The sequence below is a fragment of the Idiotropiscis lumnitzeri genome, chromosome 12 (genome assembly GCF_059441095.1).
Source record: "Idiotropiscis lumnitzeri isolate Australia: NSW breed Sydney's pygmy pipehorse chromosome 12, RoL_Ilum_1.0, whole genome shotgun sequence".
NCBI classification, from domain to species: Eukaryota; Metazoa; Chordata; class Actinopteri; order Syngnathiformes; family Syngnathidae; genus Idiotropiscis; species Idiotropiscis lumnitzeri.
This window is the reverse complement of record NC_142402.1, coordinates 12,934,308-12,951,736: the sequence shown is the minus strand read 5'-3', so window position 1 is coordinate 12,951,736 and position 17,429 is coordinate 12,934,308. Positions and strand designations below refer to the sequence as shown.

Sequence of the window (17,429 nt, the reverse complement as noted above, 5' to 3'; positions counted from 1 at the left end):
AACCCTTCTAATCAGTCTGTGTTTTTTCCCTCCAGACTGAATGTTTGCCTCCCTCAACCAAAACCCAAAACAACTCCGTGATTTGTGAGTCTGAACAGCCGGAACGGCTGCAGCAACAGCAGCAGCAGCAGATAGGCAGTGACTGAAAGGGTGAAGGCAGGGAGGGGAGGGGGGTTTGAGATAAAGAGCGAGAGAGCATAGAGACAGAGAGCGAGAGCTAGAGAGAGAGAGAGAGAGAGAGAGAGAGAGAGAGAGAGTGCGATGAAAAACATACTAAATGAGAGGCACTCTCATACCGAAGCGGGCAGAAGCAACCACCACATCCAGCATCTTCTCTCTGACAACCTCAAACCTGAGCTGCAGGAGAAGCTGGAGGGCACCTTGACACCTATGGACATGCGCTTCCTTCAAGGACAGGACACATTTTGCATGTACCCTCACCCCCGTCACCCCCACCCCTGGATTCGTTCGGCGGACAAAATAACCAACCAAGAGTGAAGGGGAGGTGTGTATACCGGCCACAGGGAGGGATTGAAGGGGCTGTGGGGGGGGGGGGGGAGAGAGACGGACTGAGGGAGGAGATGTGAGTGGCAGGTGCCGATGCCAGACTGTTAGAGTGAGAGGGGGCGACAGTGAGGGGTGCACGGTGGGGGGGGGACCTGAGGAACGCGACACGTGCGGCGGCATTTTGGTAGCCAAGAGAGACGAACGGCAGAAAATATATTTGTATACGCGCGCAGCTGGGCAGATGAGGAGGCATCAGAGACCACCGTTCAGCCCTGGGTATGAAAACACACACAAATGTGCATGTTTATTTTTAATGTCTTTGTAGAACTGCATTATATCAAACTGAGCAGTGTGACTAATATTTTGACCCTCTTATGTGACTGAATATGGCAGCAAAAAACAGGGATCGTAAATACATGGATGTGTGTCAAACGTGTATGTTCAAAGCTAAGGACGACACATTCTGACAAGACTCTCGAAACTTTTTTTGAGTAAGTGCCACATGGAAATAATGATGAAGAGGTGTCATTTTAATACGCTGCATGTCAGAGGTAACAACATGGCGCCCGCGGGCACCAGGTCGCCCCCAAAAGACCACCGGAATAGCTGGTGTTTTTTTTTTAATTTTTTTTATTTTTAAATCGCACACCAGTGATAGAACATTTTGATTTCCTTGGAATGTTGTAAAAGTGAATGTTTCAAATTAATTGTTGCACATCTTCCTAAAATAATAGCCCAAGTATGTTTTTCTTTTCTTATTTTTTTTTTTAATCTATTTTTTTTAGACAAGACGAAAAATACAAGGTATGCAACGGGGTCAATAAAAAACATGCAGAGGGATGCAAATGGCCCCCAGACAAGACTTTAACCACACTTACTTTGAGCAAAATTATATTTGTACAGTTAAAGACTTTTATTTCCCGATGGCTTGTCTACCTCTTGTCATATACGGTGTGTAAATGAACCTCCACGTATGTGCTGTTAAACACAATGCAAAAGTGGCCATCTTGACATAACTCGAGAGACTGCAGCTGAAGGCGTGCAGCCGGGCTCGTTTGTGTACTGCCGGACGCATATAGCTTTTGCTTAGCCGTGCCACGCTGTCGGATGCCATGTGTGGTAACCTGACTTGACACACACACACACACACACAAAAAAAAACTGCGTTATAAATGGATAAAAAAAAAACAAAAAAAACTCAAACTAAAATTTACGACAGTAGTTGTCGAAGTCTTCTTCGTTTGTGTCTTCATGACTATGTTATACTGCAGCCTGGTGGCCAACTCATGCACACCATGAGTCCCAATTTTTTTTATCATGATGTACAAAATTTTATTTGACCATGTTATATCTAGATGTTTTATAAGGTACAATATTTTAGAGTTCCATTTTCATTATTCAAAAAATATCACAAAATTTTGGGTGTTTATTGGAGTGGCTGGAACCGATTGATCGCATTTCTCTTCATTTCAATGGGGAGAGCTGATTTTGATGAGCTGTTTCAGTAGCGTTTTAGTGGTGTGAATGAGAGGTAATCCTTGCTTATGTCCCTGACGAGCCATGTTTGGAGCCATGCTGTGCCTACGGGCAGCATGTTTGCATGTGCGTTCTTTTCCTCATGAAGTCTTTCCTTCTCCACAGTCTTGCGTCTGTGCATCCAATTATAGACCGCCACCTCCCTGCCTTTCCCCCTGATCTCCTCTGACCAGGCAATTACCTACACTTTTGCCTCTTCATTTGCACATTGCACCCTTTTTAACCATTAAACTAAATAATGTTGGTGTTAATTTCATGGCTATATTCTTTTGTTGAACTTGAGCAAAGTTTGACTTGGATGTCGGCTCATAAGCAGCAGCCACTTCATATTTCATTGCGCACTAAATCCGGCGCATACAGTATACATACAAATATCAAATTGCTGCAGAATAAGCAATGCTTCTTATCACGCAATCAGCTCATTATTTCCTGTTCCTCATTAACTTGTTTGGGGTTCTAAGTTTATCATTGGTAGCAGTTTCCCCCATCTCAGGGAAGTCAAAACAAGCACAAACACAGTTGATAAGTACACCATCCCCAAGCTTCCCGGCATAGGCGGAATTTTGGAAGGAGGGAGACTTGTCATAGGCTTTTTCTATCTTGTCTTTATAATTTATTTCTTCTGCTTATCTGCTCTTGTGTATGCTCCGAATTTGAAAAGGAATGGTGTGACAAACGTGCACAGCGTCATCGTTATATCTACAGCTTAAGCCGGAATGAAATGACAAGGCTGAGACTGGTGGAATTCTTGTACTATCTCAGGGAAGACTGATAATAGCGGGAAAGACAGAAGAGAGGAAGTGTCGGGGATTAAATAAAATCAGATTATCAAATCAATAGGGAGGAAGATGACATGGTATAATGTGATATACACTCAATGGACAGTTCATTAGGTACGGCTGACAGTCTGAAATCCAATACAAGAGCCAGAGGTGAGGGACTGGAGGCACATGACCTATCTCGAGTCAGATTTAAGTCGCCAATTTTAAAAATATTTAGAAAATATATGAACCTAGATTGATACTTGAATTACCTGACTTGGCCATTTTTTTCTTGTTTTTGAAAGAAATTTCATGACTTGACTGGACTTGATTTCCACGGGAAAAGCTACCTGACGACTGTTGTACACAATATAAAATGCCACTGGGACTTTACTGTTTAGGGTTTCGCACAATGACTGCCACCAATGGCACTTGATGAAAAATGATACAAAAATTGTGAAGAATGTCATTCTCAACGGTGAAGTGTTCCCTGAGTCAAGTCTATTAACGGAGATGAAAGTGACCTTGCATAACTGCACTAATTCTCCTTAGAGTATAGCACAGAAATGTGATGTGAAATGGATTTCTATTATTTAATGGTATGGCATGACAATTATTGGTGAGAGAACTTGCGTCCACGAAACAAGATATGCATGGCAGGGGTGGGACTCTAATGTTTCAAATAAAATAAAGCAAGCACGCTGGGAAACAAAGCCAAAATTAATGATGAAAGGTTCCTTTAAAAATCATGTGAAGGGAATTGAAATATTTGTGTGATGTCGTCTTGGTGTGGAAAGGCCCCGAAGGGAGTCAGTGGTTTGAGAATGGAGACAACGGCTTGATTTTTCACAACTTTGAAACCTCTTATGAAGTTTTTTTCAATCAATAAAAATTGGTAAGGGTGTTAACACTCTTTGTAGTATGTCAAATGTAGAAGACATTTATTTTCATTTTAGCACTTTATTCAATTTATTCATTGATGTTGCTAGATTCTCATTTATTTAGAATTCAGTAAAAAAAATGGACAAATTTTACCTGTCTAGAACACCTGCAGTTCACTTTTCCTTTTTTTTCACTTTTTTTCTGATTTTGCCTACGGGTGGGCCACTTTTCTCTGTTTCCTCATTTAAGTGATAATTTCTTAGCTGCAAGTGAGTTTTGATCAGGCCCGCCGCTCAATAGACTCCAATATGATGCTCAGCGTGAGTCTGACAGTTTTTTTAGACTTGTGGTGCTGCAGGAGGTTTTCCAATTCCCATGGAAGACAGCTTTATGTGTTTTTCATCTGCTACGCTGGGTTTCCTCAGCTTATCTGGACGCTTTTATTTTCCTTGGGACAAATAATAGAAAATAACTCAGCCAAGTCTATTGTTTTCTTCAGCCATGGGTTTTGTCTCTTTTTGTCGCATGCAGCTCAGTTTGTGATATATCAACACAGATGGGTTTTTTTTTAAGATGGGTTATGTTTTACAGGTTCTCTTTTAGATGATTGGAAATGTACATGTTGAAAGTGGGAAAGGAGGGTGTAAGTGTGTGTGTATGCAGGCTTTGATGACAAATTAAATACAGCATTTATAGACCTTAAGCAGGATAGTTTCCAATCTAAAATGTCACCCAGCTCCAATGCGGGCAATTTTATTTTCCTGACGTTTGGTGCAGTTAGCAGGCTGTACGGTTTGGTGACTGAAGCCTGTGAGCGATTGAAGTGCTCCAAATGCTTGGAAAAGACAGGCTCTGTTGTAAGTCTATTTGATTGGCAAGATGACAACGGATGAGTGGATGTGATGAAGGGGCTCTGGATCTCGGAATGTGCTTGCGTATATGTGCTGACAACGCTTGACCTTGAGCGATGCGCCAAGGAGCATACATACAATGATAGCAACACACACACACGCACACACACAGGGAAGAACACACACATCCCGGCCAGGCTTACGTGCACACAGAATAAACCACAGGAAAATTCACTGCGCATGACCTTGCACTTGCATCAGAGGTTACTAATTAAATTGGATTTAATGATCTTTCCAGCCTCATTTGCCACAATATTTCAAAGAAATGCATGTGTTTTATTACCTCAAAGTGTGTGCAAACATGTGAAGATGGTTATCTTGTTTTTTTGTGTCCTGGTGTTTAATGTCACGTTATGTGAAGTAAAAGGCATGTCAATCAAGAAGAATGTTTGCCCGCATTTTGAAGTGTCGCCATAAGGTGAGAACTAGGGGAAACATTCACTTTGGTGATATAACCGCCCAACCTGTTTTCGCTTTTCTTGATTTCAATTCCTTTGTCACAGTAGGCTGCGCTTTGAACAGCAGCGTTTTGCACCCTGTGCCCTTTTCATTTTGCTTACTTTAATTTACTTTCCGCTCATGGTTTCTCAGATTTGACCCCCAGGTCTTTGGGTTCTCAGCCAGTCTGGTTGTCTCACGGCTGCTGGGTCCTGATAGGGAAGTTTTTTGTGGCTGGAACTTATAACGAATTAGCATTTTGTGTAAACACTCATATCAAATTCAGAAATGATTGACGCTTTCTTTTAGGTTTTCCATCCTTGTCGGTGCGCGAAGGTTGGTCTATTGAATATGGCAACGCAATTTGGAGCAAGACTAAATAGTCAGCATTCAGCTTTAGTTGTGGTGCTATTTCAATGGCTCTTGGAATTTGGACTATAGAAGCGATGGGGGACTGTTTCGTTGATCAATCAGATTTGATATTTTTCTCACAAGGCCACTTGAAAATAATACTGACTATATTATAGGCCATATTATAGTCAGTGTTTTATTATTTTTATCTATATATATATATATATATATATTTTTTTTTTCATCTATTTATTTTTTTTAAATTTATTTATTTAATGTTTGTCATACTATTTCATGAATACTGATTCATGGTTTGGGTGGTTTCGTGGGAAAAGGTGGAGGACCAATATGCAGGGAAGCAGGGTAGGTTGATCTTTAAAAAAAAAAAAAAAAAAAAAAAAAAAAAGAAGAAAGAAAGACAACGTGGTACTTGGACAAATCAAAACACTAAATTTACAAATTTATCGAGAAAATTTGCTGACACAAGACCAGGGCAACAGCAATGAAGAGACACAGACTGAAAGCGAACTGCCGAGACAATGAGGCACACCTGGACAATATCATGGTTAATCAATGAACAGGGCTGACGAGAACAGGTGGAAACGAAAACGAGCAGAACAAAACATGAACATGGAACAGGGGAAACGAAGACCACAAAACTCTTAGGTAAACTACAAAAACACAGATCATGACACTCTTTTGTCTTTTTGTATATTATCGATGGTTGATACGATTGTGACGTGATTATGTCAGGTAAATTCCCACTGAAGACCCAGGTTACAATTGCGGAGCCCGCCATTGATATTATTCCATATTAATGAAGTCTTGGCATGCTGCAAATGCCCACTTTCGCTTCCACCATGGCCACATCGTATCAGACAGTTTATTCCCCTTCAAACTGACCTTGAAATGGTGCAACTATATTGCAAGCAGCATCCACTCGCCAGACTTTTCATTCCAATTATGCAATGTCATTTCACACATATTGTATCGGCAAACCATTCAGAAATTCTATTAACACTCTTTTAACACATGAAACAGAATTATTAATGAGATGCATGCTGTTTTGGGACCCGGTTGCCTGTCGCACATGCCTCACTCTGTTGCTATAGTAGAACGGGGAATTGGAGTCGTCTTTGATGAAACGCCGAGACTGCTGTGTCTCTGTTGTGTGCTTTAGATGATTAAAAGTGAACGTAACGAGATGTAACTAGCATTGCCATTTGGACTCTTCTCCAAATTATTTTCACATTGACGCAAGTTTTCTTAATTAACGATGCTTGTCTGCAGTGCTGTCTTATTGGATGTTTTCCACAAATGGAGTTTGCTGCTGTGATCTGAAATGAACTGGAGCTTGTGGTGTAAGACACAAACATGTTTTCAAAATTCTATTTACACTTACTTATATATCAGGATATCTATTTTTACAAAACCCATATAATTCTTCAGAAAATGCTCATAGACATTCATTATATGATCCCAATGAAGGGAAAACAAATCTGAAAAATTCCCAAAAGTCAATTATCTGGCCTGGCACCTGGTGGGGTCCAACCATATATATTTTTAGAGCCCCCACTGTGGATCTGCTCGTGGTCCATATCCAAAATAGTTTCATCAGCCTCATCCATGCTTTTTTATACTGCTAGTCCTCTTTTGGCAAGAGGCGGCGTAACCCTGGGCTGGTTGCCAGCCAATCATAGAGCATGGAAAGCCGTTTGAGCATTTATTCAACATCCTTGACATCTAGTTTAAAGCTATTTCTGTAGGCAGCGACTTGGCGCAAATGCCGGTAGATCCTGATTTTTGGTATCAGTGCTCGGCTCACTGCACATGTTTGTCACTTTGGCAGACTCATCTTAGATGGTCGGGCCAGCGCAGGAGGAGTGTCATGGAAATCCACCTGGCGGAAGGACAATTTCGAGGCAGAAAGTCGGTCGGGTTGCTCAGGCTGCGTCTAAAACTGGCATGGTGTAGAAAGCTGATTTAACTTGATACTTTTCATTCATAAGTTTTTGAACAGTGGGCATCAAACCCTCTGAATCATTGTTATATCTTTTTAAATCACCAAAATTCCCACTAGTAACATTTAGTTGTCTTACTCTTGTGCAGAAATCTCAGACAGTGGTGGAAGGAAGAAGTGGGAAAAACATTACTGGCAAACAGTCATTTTATTGGTGCACCCTAATTGTTTGAAATTATCTTATTTGGTCGGAAAAAGGGCAAATTACATGGGCCGAAGGGTAAATATCCAGACTAATATTATTATGAATCTGTTAGCATCATTATGGCAACTCCTTAATGGCAGTGTGCTGAGTTCTTTTCCAATCAAAACTAAGCAAAGATTTTCAAAATTAGTTATTAGTTATTTAAAAATAAATAAATAAAATATTCTTAAGTGAAGGCGGCACGGTGGGCGACTGGTTAGCAAGATGGCCTCACAGTGCAGAGGTTGTGGCTTCGATTCCGGCTCGGGCCTTCCTGTGTGGAGTTTGCATGTTCTCCCCGCGCCTGCGTGGGTTTCCTTCGGGAACTCCGGTTTCCTCCCACATTCCAAAAACATGCGTGGCGTGTTGATTGGACACGCTAAATTGCCCCTAGGTATGAGTGTGAGCACGGATGGTTGTTTGTATTTGTGTGCCCTGCAATTGGCTGGCAACCAGTTCAGGGTGTCCCCCGCCTACTGCCCGAAGATAGCTGGGATAGGCTCCAGCGCCACCCGCGACCCTTGTGAGGAGAAGCGGTACAGATAATGGATGCATTCTTAAGCGAACGATGGATTTCTCTAGTCTTTCCAAGCTGTTGGCGTAAGAGTGTGTGCGCGTGTGTGTGCGTACGTGTGAACTTGTAATTGCCTACTTTAAATTGAGATCTTGCGTTTAAGACTTCATTAAAATCTGATGTAGGTCATTTTTGTGTCATTGATGTTAAAGCTGCTCACTTCCACTTTACCCTTTCAAACATGCATGTGCACTTTTGCCCCGTGCGTTAAAGCAGATTAAAACTGCAACTCGTATTTGAAGAGCAGAACTAATTAATGACTTGGACACGTGATTGCAGAAAACCTTCTTTATTCTTTTTGCTGTTTAATTGCTTGTGTGCGCTTGTGCGTGAGCGCGCGTGTGTGTAGCTAATCTATCTAATGCCATCTGCGCAGCCAAACCTCGGTACAGAGGGGGAACATTATTCATTAACTCGAACCACATGACTTCTGGCCAAGAGCGCTACTAAAGCACCGTTTTGTGTGTTTGTGTGTGCGTGTCCATCCGAACGTGCGTTTCACTCACATGGGGTCAATCAGTCTCACGTGCCTCACTCTTCTCGTCTTTCGCACTTTGAAGTGTGGTTCTCAGTAGCTGAACAGCTCCGGGATCCATAAGGACTCTGTTAATGGATGCTGTTTTGCTATTGATTTCTCCTCTGATCCCTCTGCTTTGTTCAGATGTAAGACCAAAAAATGTGTTTTCCTCCAACACTGAGAATAGTCCTCCGCTGACTGCGGCGATGGAGTGTTCGCACCGGGGCCTATTGGATTTTAATGATCCGAGTACATATTTTGTTCTTATGCCCATCGCTCCCTGCTGAAATTAACACGAGTCGATAAAAATATAGAAAATAGCAGTTCAGGAATGTCCTGATTTTCTTTTTCAAAGTTATGGTTTCCTGGAAAGTGTCGTTTCTAAATCTACATTTAATGGTATCATCACCTCGTGTTATTCTTCAAAATCAGGTGTGGGCAAATTTTTGATTGGAGGACCACAATGGGTTCTAAAATTAGACCGAGGGGCCTTGACCAGGAGCAGATAGATGGAGTGTTTGGGTAACCTCAACTCATCGGAGAAAAAAAAAAAACATTTAATTTTAAATGAAAATGAACAAAAGCATTACAACGATATATATGTCTTTATAAAACGACCGTATTTAGAAAATAAAACATTAACAAGGTCATTTTTTTTCAAGTTCGGCGGGTTGGATTAAAACGTTTAATGGGCCGCATGTGGCCCCCGGGCCGTAGTTTGCCCACGCCTGTTCTAAATACAAATTGCCACTGTACTTCTTTAACTTGTATATTTTTAAAAACTGGAATTTGAAATTGAAAATAGTGACAACTCAATGGCAAGATGTAGTACCGGAAGCCATTTTTCACAGAGGATAAAGAATACGTGCCTGTGGCTGTAGTTCGATTATCTGTCTTGATGCACCATCTGACAAATTTATTCTTGTTGTCAAGTGAGTTGAGTCGAGTCCACTGCCACCTTACAGCGCTTGTATTCAGAATTGTTGCTCGCAAGTCAAAGCAGAAAAAAAGAAAACGGCTTTATGTTAAGAATGGATTTAGTGGAAAATTGAACTGAGAAAAATTAAAGACCAAAATCTTTTAACAAGAAACATCAAGAAGTACTGGGTCACCCCAAAAAATAAATCCTTGAGCGTGATACATGCGGAGTAAGAATTGATTGCAATTTAAATTGAGCATTTTCCTTTTTGCTATTTATTTTTCTAGCCTTTTTTCCCATTAAAAAGCTTTCATAACGCTACAATTTTTGGGTCAATGTAGACGGCCAGATTTTCTGTAATGTCCTTTAGCAATGGCCCCTATTTTGTACAGACAGACGCGCGCACACGCACACACGCACACACACGCTGCTCTGAGGGAGCGCAGATTCCGACATTATTTCTGCCTCGCTGCTACACAAACAGGCTAGCAGAAGCCCGAGGACTGTTCACAATCGGAAACACACGCACATACACACACGTTGACACGAGCACATATATGTGTCACCCTCCCTGCAGAACTGGAGCCATGTGGAGATCCCTTGGGATGGCGAGCGCATATGTGTCGCTTTGTCCTTTCTATGTGTCAAGTACAAAAAAGAAGCCAATGGTTGAGTCACAGGCTAAATGCCCCCTTACCTGTTTGAGTTCGTGCGTAGCTTTAAGGTTATCCGCTCCTTTCAAATGGAATCCTTCCGTTCTTGGCTGACGCACTCATTTAGAAAACACAGGTGTCATTGAATCATGTGCTCCACTGCGTTTTGACCTCCTGTTTGTCTGTCCCCAGTTTCGATTTGGACACGGACGTGTTGTCCAGTGACAAGGATGTGGGAAGGGTCTTCCTGTAACTCTTGGCCTGCAAGGTAAGCTGGAGGACATCATTGAAAATATTTCAATCTTTGACAGAGGCAGAAAAAGAGTGAGCAAGCTAGTAGTTGTTCATTAGATTGTATTCTTGAGAGAGTCATGACTCAGGTTGGTCGGGTTTGTGAAAGCAACTGTGATTTTATTTAGACGGGGCCTTGGCCATTTCTAAGTTGATTCCTCCCCCGTTATTGCTTTTATATCAAATGTGCTGCAATTTATGTCGACGCTCGAGTTGCTTTCAACGTTGGTTTCGCTGACAACCAGTCTGCTCACCTCCACGCTAATCCGCTTTGCGTTCATCATGTGACAGAATCTCAACAGAAGCAACTTTGATGTACAGTAAGCCTGCTTCATTTTGCTGATTTTTAAGTAATCTTTTTTTTTGCAGTTTACAGGCAAGTCGGAATTAATTTATGCGCCTTCAATGTAGAGCTCGACTAAAAAAAAATCCTCACTACATCCAAGTAGTTAAAATAAAATGCAATTAATCCAGTAACCACAAATCCAAAATATAATAAAAAAAAATACATTTTATAGAGAATAACTACAGTTTAGAAGACACAAATTTTCAGGAACTATAAATGGGGCTGATTTTATTTTCTTTTTTACTTGTATGGTGTCTCCATATTATTTTCTTTTGACGATCACAAGTGGGTTTATAGATCCTACCCTCCACGATAAATAGGTTGACTTTATTTATCAACAAACATTCCTCCTCAAGCCTCATCTTAATTTTCCTCGACTACTTATTGTGTGTCACAGTTGAGCACTCCCAACCTGACCCGAGCCCTCGACCCGGCTCTCTCCATTATCATTCTTTCCTCCATTTCAACATTGATTCATGAATTTATTATGTGAATCCAAATAGAGCAATGACTCTCTGTCCTCTTGCCTGCATGTCATTGGTCCGCATTGAATAATTCAGCTCCTGTGGTTGAAAATTAGGATCGGGGAGGAAATGGAATTATTTTGGAGACACTCTTTTCGGGCTATTTTCAATTTGTGCTCTCTTTTTCTTGCCTCTCTGCACTTACTTTGGATTGTTCCACCCACCGGTTCACGCTCCATCACGTGAAGATAGAACAGATTCTTCATCGTCCTTGGGAAGGACTGCATACTAAGCAGATGGGAAAAGATGAAGCTGGTTTCCTCCCTTTGCCTGCTCTTCTCTATCTCTATATTTGGGATATGTATGTTTTCATCTATGTGTGATGTGCACCCATCTGCTCGCTCCTCAGTTTCTTTAAAGGCTTGCGCTTCTCCCACTACTAGTCCCCAAGGTTGTCATGGTGATTATAGATGCTGTTTTGCAGCTTTCCGCTGAATAGCTTTGAGCACACAACATGCAACAGACCGATTTTTAAATTTTTTCCCATTGAATGGAAATAATCAAATTGTGAATATTTCCTGTCTTGTTGTATAATTGAATGTTAGTTGGATGCTGCAGATGTTGAATGACATATGTATATTATAGATTTGTCTTGATATTTGACCTGAAAGTCCAGCACGGCAAACTTTTTCAGATTGATGTATCCGGAACTATCTTACTCTCGAGTTCCTTGCCGTACATAGAGATGTGTGTATACTCAGGCAGGGAGGGACAACTGGCAGCTTGCGACTTGGGCTCTCACACGAAGCTGTCCTCCATTAATTTTGGAAAATTAAAAATTAAAAAAGAAAAAAAAAAAAAAGCTCATTAGTTTGAAGTTGTAATAACAATCTTCACCACTAGATGGCATGAATTGCTCAAGAGTGCCCCCAAGGGTGTCTTTTTGATAAAATAGGAAGGATGTTTTTCCAATTTAATCACATAACTAGTTTGCTTAGAAAAGCTATCAGCCATGAAAGATTCCAAGTCGCTATTACAACATGGATCTCAAAAATATACAAACAGCAGCTTTTTCTTTTTGTAATTTTTTTTTTTCAGAAGAACCATTGTCGTTTCATTTGAAGTGTATGAGGAGCTACTAAATTTGTGTCCTGCAAGAACATCAATATATGAAACACTTAATATGTTACACTTATGGTATCTTAGGGACATAACGGGGGACCAACTTTACTGCCCTAGACTGCACGATATTGTACAGGTGATTTGGCCTATTAATTTGGGGATTGGGAATGACATGCAGGACAAATATACGGTAGAACAGTCAAATATTTGACTGAAGTGAAGTTGTTGTGAAAATTGGTACAAAATGAGTTTCTGAATTTAATGTTGGTTTGCTCTTGGGCAGGATTGTACCTTTTATACATGCATTTAATCATTTAAAATACATTAAGATATGCTTCGGTACATTGATTCAATTAAGAGAAACTGACATTTGCAAATATTTTGTCCTGATTTCAGAAAATGGCATTTTTGCCATTCATCTGGTTCGGACGTGTGTGGTCCTATGTGGCCCCCTCCATCGTTTAACTTGCCCATCCTTGCTCTAAGTGGAGGAAATAGCTCAGAGGAGTTTTTAAAGAAACATAGCCATGGACTAGCAGGGTAACTGACCCGGTGAAGATGTGTTGGATCACTAATCATTGTTCATTTGCCAATTTGGCTATACATGATTTTTTTCTTGCACAGGACTACAAACACTACTGTATGCCACATAGGACAGATCATGCGCCCAGACACACTCTCACACACACACAGACGTGGATGCACACTTGGATTATTATTCCCCACTTCCTGGGGCATCATTGAAACTTTTCCGCCATGACCTCCCTGAGAGGCAAAGAGCAAGCGCGATGAGCATGAGAACAAATATGAGAGAGGGAGAGAGCCCTTGAGTTTTTACCGGGTGTACCCCGGGGAGAAACTTCTATCATTGCCTTGTCTTCAATAGCAGAGCCCCACTAATACCTCTCAGAGCTCAAGGACCCTGCTGTTCAAATATCCCCCCCGGGGAAGTTAGTCTGCCTTCGCTCCCTTTATGTCTACTTTTTAGGGCAAAGTCATTTGATAAATCAGTGGCTAAGTATTGCTCTTATCTGGGTTTTAGTTCTACATGACATTCCTGGAGCCAGCTCCAATTGTCTCCGAGCAGAAGCTGCACCAGAGGAGAAATGTCATTGTCTGTTATCATTACTGTAATCAGGGCTCCAGCTACATTGTCCTCTGACAAAAATGTTCATTTAATGGAGTAATTAATTACCCGAATGAGGACAAGCACTATAGAAAATGAGTCAATGGATATAATATTTAAGTCTCTAGCAACAGTTCAGCTTTTCATTGAGTTGTAAGTTCAGTTAATTGCCGAGCAGCGTTTGTTCAATCCTCGCTTAGAAATGTAAGCGTGACTGGTCGTCTGTGGTGACCGGTCCCTGCAAGAATTATTTGGACAAAGTCACGTATCACCTGCGCCTTTTTTTGTGTGTTATTCTCAAGAAGCAAGTCTTGTATTTGTTTTTCCTGATTTCGTTTTGTAGTTAATACACAGGTGATGAGTGAAACACCATAATCATGAATGATGATGGTGCTGAGTGCTTTTGAAAAAAAAAAAAAAAAAAAAGATTAAAATCAAACACATTGTCATGATCACAATTGCAAGAAGGAATTGCATTATCAAGTATTATTTGAGCTCGGCGAGTCCTTGAAGTACTCACTTTAAAAAAGTGGTATCGATGAATCCCAACTTTCAACACTAACAAAATTCATTTTAAATTAATCCGGATGTGATTGTTTGAACTGTAGACTCTCAGTTTTAGTTTAAAACAGGGGTGGACAAACGATTTGATTGGTGGGCCACAATGGGTTTGAAAATTTGACAGAGGAGCCAGACCAGGAGCAGATGGATCGAGTGTTTTGGTAACCTCACCTCATCGGAGAAAAAAAAAAACATTTAATTTTAAATGAAAGTGAACAAAAGCATTACAACAATATATATATATATGTATTTGAAAACCCTCAATATTTAGAAAATAAAACATTCACCAGGTTTATTCGGTAATTCTTTTCAAGTTCAGCGGGCCGGATTAAAACGTTTAACGGGCCACATCTGGCCCCCGGGCCGTAGTTTTCCTTTAACAGGTTGAAAAATATCCATACCTGTAATTTGGCTGATTAATGTAAAGTATTCTGTAAATGAATCAGATATTTCGCTAGGTACACTTCCGAAGTGAAATAAAATAAATTCTGACTTACAATGACATTCCTCCGTTTTAATTGATATGTTGAGATCGAATTGTGTTACTTGTGTAGGAGAACTGGCCAAAGCTGCAGCTGCAAACCCAAGCCCTAGGAAAGTGAAACGGGTCTCAAATGTCATTGCGGATAGCTTGAAGTTGTGGCCGTGGATTAGCTAATCGCTTCTGTCACCGTGCCGTTCCACTTTATTGCCGTGATAACATCACCAGGCTGCCGTCAGTCACCAATGCAGCCCTTTCCACCCCGAGCTCTCATCACGCTCTCCCCCACTAGCACATCCTCCTTTTAATCTCTCCATCTTGTCCATTTTATCTTTTTTTTTCATTTTATTTTATTTTTTTTCATTTACCTCCTGGCTCCACCAGCATCTCTTATTTGCTCAACTGCTTTCCTGACCTTTGCAGAAATTTCCTCCCTGGAGATCCACTTGCTGCCTTCTCGTCCTCGTCAGTGATCTGTTTCTCTTTACAGTCCCGCTCTGCTGTGGTCACAAAGCATTCACACTCTTATAGTATACACCCTTGCCTAAATGTGTGTGTCCTCCTCTGGGATTTTTGGAAAGAGGATCCAGGTAGATTGATGTTGCTTGCTCGTGCGATATTTGCTGTTGAGGTTTACTGAGTTGTGATTACTTAGCTGCGGAATTTTCCGTTAATTTAGAGACATGACAGAACGCGAGTCCTTCCGCTTGCACTTAATGTTGACACAAACATTAACCCTTAGGCCTTGTTGGATTTGACTTCCCTTTCAGCTAGTTCGAGGCTATTTTTCAAGATTTCATGTTTATTTCTTAATTGCGCCATAACTTTTCAGTCCTTGTGATAAGTATAAAATGCGCAGGTTCTGAAAAAGCTTTAAAATTCTTTTTCATATGATTATTTTCAGAATCACTTTTTTTCCTTTTGCAGTGGTGCCATGAATAACAAATTTAATTGGTTACATGACGTGCGCCTAAAATAATTTTCCCATCGAAGTGAATGGATATAATAGTAATATTAGTCATTCATAGAGGACAGAATATGTTAAGTATTGTTAAAATGGCTATCTACATGTGTTGCCTCATCGATTGTGTTCAGATATCCTTCGTGTCAAGGGTGATAAATGCACAAAGTGTAATTCTCTATCTTTTTATGTTTAGTTTGACAGTAAACGCCAACTGGTGGTGCCAATAAACAGCGTGAAACTTCTTTCATTAAATGATTGCTTACTACTGTTTGTGCCAAACTACTGCTAGTTGTGTTGTGAGTTCAGTTGCTGGCACCACCCGTGGCTCATATCTTGAATTTTTGTTCGCAAGTCAAAGCATAAAATCAGCTCAACGATGGCTAGTATCTTGAAAAACACGAGCTCCTCCCTATTCCCTCCATCTTCTGTTAAATTTCTCTTTCCAAAATTAAGAATATTACAAGGATTGCTCCCTTGTTCAAAAATGATTAATGTAATCTTGCAGAAAACATGAACTCAAAAATGTTCAAGTTGTGTATGATTCATTCTGATAGATATTAAGCAAAATGTTTAAGATGTTGTTTCATACGGTAAAAGAGTATGATTAGATGCACACATATTAGTGATACATTTAAAGCGTTCACGTTGGAAATGATAAAATCAGGGAAAAAAAGTCACCCTTGGTAATTTTCATTACCTTTACATTAACACTTAAAAATAAAATGAGGTGGACATAAATGGCCTGCACCGGGCCCACGGGATTAAAGAGTGCAAATTTCTGAGCTGTCAATGTTGTACGATGACGATCTCCCAGCAGTGATAATCCAGAGCTGAGGCTTTTGTTTCCTCGGTACAAAAGGTTCCAGCCTCCTTCCACATCTCTCCTTGTCACCTTCCATTTCCCCCCACGTCATCATCATCCTTCCATTTCTCTTTTTTTTTCTCCCTTTTTTCCTCCCATACCTCCGGTTGTCTGTCTTGTCTTTCTTGTCATCCCGGCCCTTCATGGCCATATCTGAAGCGGTTAGTGACAGCTCCCATTGGTTGCGCGGGTAGAATCAGAGAATCGGGCAGCCAATCAGCAGCCGGCCTAACAGGGTCACGATTATCCGTGAAGGAGTGCAATTACCCTGCGTATGACATCCCTGCCATGTACGTGTATCTCGTGCTCGCTACCTGCTCGTTTCCGTTGTACAGAAAAAAAGCTCCGGCTGGTCTTTCATTCATTTTTAGCTGGCCTTCTTCTATGCATTTGGGTCAACGTCATGTGACCATAGTCGTCACAATTTCTTCCTTTGTGGATCTGGCATCATATCGCTCTTCAAAGACCATGAAAGCGTTCACACTTCATTCCTCCCCCTCTCGTTTCTCCCGCCAGCTCATCTTTTTCTGTCTGGTTTACTGGTCACAGGAGCGAATTTAATTGTATTATTTTTCAAAATCGTTCAGCCCCTGCACATGATCATTGAGAGATATCTCGTATGGATCAGCCGAGCAACGCAAATCACATGCATGACCTTCCTTTCTTTGTATTCCACCCGTTTCGTCACGAGTGTCACGAAATGGAAGACTGGTTCCAAAAAAAATCAATGATCTCAGTAGGAGTCTCGCTTTAAGGTTTAGTGTTATCGAGCGACAGCGGGAAGTGTAGGTCCCTCCCATGGCAGAGGAATGAGGGTCAGGCTTAATTTGCATCATTAAATTTTCAGACTGCGAAATAGCTCTGACCTTCGTCCATCATTAGTGACTCGTTCCCTCCTGTTTCATCCGTCACACTGTCTCTTTTCCATCGGATGACAGGCAGATGTTTGCTTAATGTTT

General features: G+C 41.0%; 1 protein-coding gene across 5 annotated transcripts in view; it reads left to right on the top strand.

The window, feature by feature from the left end:
* Positions 1-254: 254 nt before the first annotated feature.
* Positions 255-17,429, top strand: part of lingo3b (leucine rich repeat and Ig domain containing 3b) — a 41,967-nt gene continuing 24,792 nt past the window's right edge. For 2 of the 5 annotated variants that reach the window (XM_088310777.1, XM_088310779.1), the window contains exons 1-2: positions 255-783; positions 10,446-10,521. The gene's annotated coding sequence lies outside the window, so the exon portion shown is untranslated. Of the gene's footprint in view, positions 784-5,920; positions 6,053-10,445; positions 10,522-17,429 lie in introns of those variants that run through there. The other 3 variants (XM_088310778.1, XM_088310780.1, XM_088310781.1) reach the window with 3 other exon arrangements.